Below are 2,560 nucleotides of genomic sequence, written 5' to 3'. Positions count from 1 at the left end.
TACTGTCATTTTGTTGTGTCTGTCTCTTAAATAAATCACCACATATCTAATTAATTTATCCTTACGCTGCATCGATCTTCTATGAACTCTCAGGTTTGAGAGTCAATTTCAAATTGGAATCATTTCAACCGATTCATTATATGTGAATTCATATGTTTTCAACCAACTTGTTTTTTAATCTGCTGTTTGAGCTTGACGATGTTTGTAAGTGATCGTACAAGAGAAGCTTCGGTTTCATTCACAAAGACAAATGTTGCGAACGTTTCGGGTTTCCCCTTTGTCAACAAAATGGAAAGAAGATGGATAAGATTCCAAAGACAAATGGGGCGAATAAACAGAACAGTGGGGGGAGAGGAAATGAAGTGCTCGCTTATCAGAAATCCTAAATTAAAGTAAAGATAAGATAAAAGAAGTGCAATGAAGTTAAAAGTGGGTAACGAAGAAATGACAACTTTCCCATCCGTCTGTAGCACTAGTGAATTATGTAAAGAGAAAAATTCAAACAGAATGGTATTGGATGGATTAAATATAAGAAAGAACATATTTCTGGTGCCTGTAAAGCACAGACAGTTGGCGCACTATGGCCATACACGACACCACATCAGTCTTCAAGAGTCAATACTTGAAGGAAGGAAAGATTAATGGGGAAAAGAGGGAGAGGGAGACAACGAAAACGCTGGTTGGGAAATATAAAAAGAATTAACTGAGAGCATGATGAAGGACTGCTCAGAGATGGCGCTAGACAGATAAATATGGAAGACCAGTGGAAGACATCTTTTCTGTCCCATTCCAAAAACAATTTGGAAGGAAACTCGTCCTTCAATTATCGATCGATTAAAATGACCATTATTTTCAAGGAACTACTAGCTTTGAAGGTTTGTTGTTTGTTTTTTGTTTTTTGTTTTGTTTTTGTTTTGTTTTTTTTTGTTTTTTTTTGTTTGTTTTTTTGTTTGTTTTTTTTTTTTGTTTTTTTTTTTTTTTTTGTTTTGTTTTTTTTTTTTTTTTGTTTTTTTTTTTTGTGTTTTTTTTTTTTTTTGTTGTTTTTTTGGGGGGGTTTTTTTGCCACGATGGAGATCACTTTTAATCCATCGATATTTGAAGGATCATTATTCTTACTCAATTTTTTAAATTATGTTGTTTTATTGGGGGTTTTATTTTCAGGGTAGGTAGATTTGTTTTTCTGAATTTAATTGAAGCTCCCTTTGCTACAAATTAATAGGCCCGATAGCTCAGTTGGTAGAGCACTCGCTTCACACGCAAAGGGACCAAGATAAATCCCGTGTGCAGTCGAGGTTGTTTTTTATGACTCCTCTTTAAGCATTATTTGATGATACTGGTAAAATGAATACATACCTTGTCTGAATAAGATATAAACGTTTTCAGATTACATTTCTCCCGTAGTGGGCAGCGAGGTACTTGCTATGTCTTCTATCATTCTGTATCTTTTTTCCACTTGCTTTCAGTCTTTGTCTTGGAATGAGATTACTTAGTTTTGTCCTAGCCGTGGCTGGGGTTCTTGGCTGGGAGGAAAACAATCAAATGTAAAGTTACAGTTTTGGGGTATGTTATTTTTCTACTTGTAAATCATCTCTGATATATACTGTCTTCTTTTTTTCACATATTATTTCTAAACATTTGAGTTATCCCTCTTAGTGGGATCTTGTGCTGGTGTCTGGGAGAGACTTTTAGATTATCTCAAACTAAGTACACTGATATTGAGCTATTGGTATCTACATCTGTTCCCTATTTGAACCATTCCCCCTTTGTCTTACTTTTTCCTCAAGTCCTTTTAATTGTACATCCAGAATGTTTTTCTAATTTTCTTCCTATTTTCTTGCGCTGATAGATATGACCTAAATGTGTTGTCAGCCCCCTTAAACACTTAAACCCTTCAAAACAAAAACAAACTCTCCTCAAGTATATGTTTCTAAGTTCATTGCATTTGTACATAAGCAATATCATTATTTATGTCTCATCATCCGGAGCCATCGTTAACTGATAGCCTGACACCGACCAAACAATGACGTCAAAAGAAAAGTCTTTGGCCACAAAAGAAAACAAATCGTGAGTTGTATTCAATAGTTCAACTAATTTCCTTCAGCGACTACTAACGACAACTCACTAGACGCCCCACAAACCTGAAGAATGACGTCAAAATATATGTCCTAGTGGGTTCTAGTGCCAGTCTATAATTTAACGATGACTACGCTAAGACCCATAGTTTGACGTCATTTTTAGGTTTGTGGACCGCCTAGTGAGTTGTCAGAAGTCGTCATGGAAACAAGTGATCCCATTGGTTGAACTGTTGAATACAAATCACGATTTGTTTTCTTTTGTGACCAAAGACCTCTTTTTGACGCCGTCTGTTGGTCAGTGATCAGCCATCGTTAACTTACAGCCTGAAATTAGAACCCACTAGGACTTATAGTTTGACGTCATTTTCTAGGTTTTTGCACCGCCTAGTGAGTTGTCGTTAGTAGAGCTCAAGGAAACAGGTGTTCTCATTGGTTGAACTGTTGAATACAACTCACGATTTGTTTTCTTTTGTGGCCATAGACTT

The sequence above is a fragment of the Berghia stephanieae genome, chromosome 8 (assembly GCF_034508935.2).
Source record: "Berghia stephanieae isolate SIO BIC M18660-M18661 chromosome 8, UCSD_Bste_1.3, whole genome shotgun sequence".
Classification (NCBI taxonomy): domain Eukaryota; kingdom Metazoa; phylum Mollusca; class Gastropoda; order Nudibranchia; family Aeolidiidae; genus Berghia; species Berghia stephanieae.
This window is presented reverse-complemented; position numbering follows the sequence as displayed.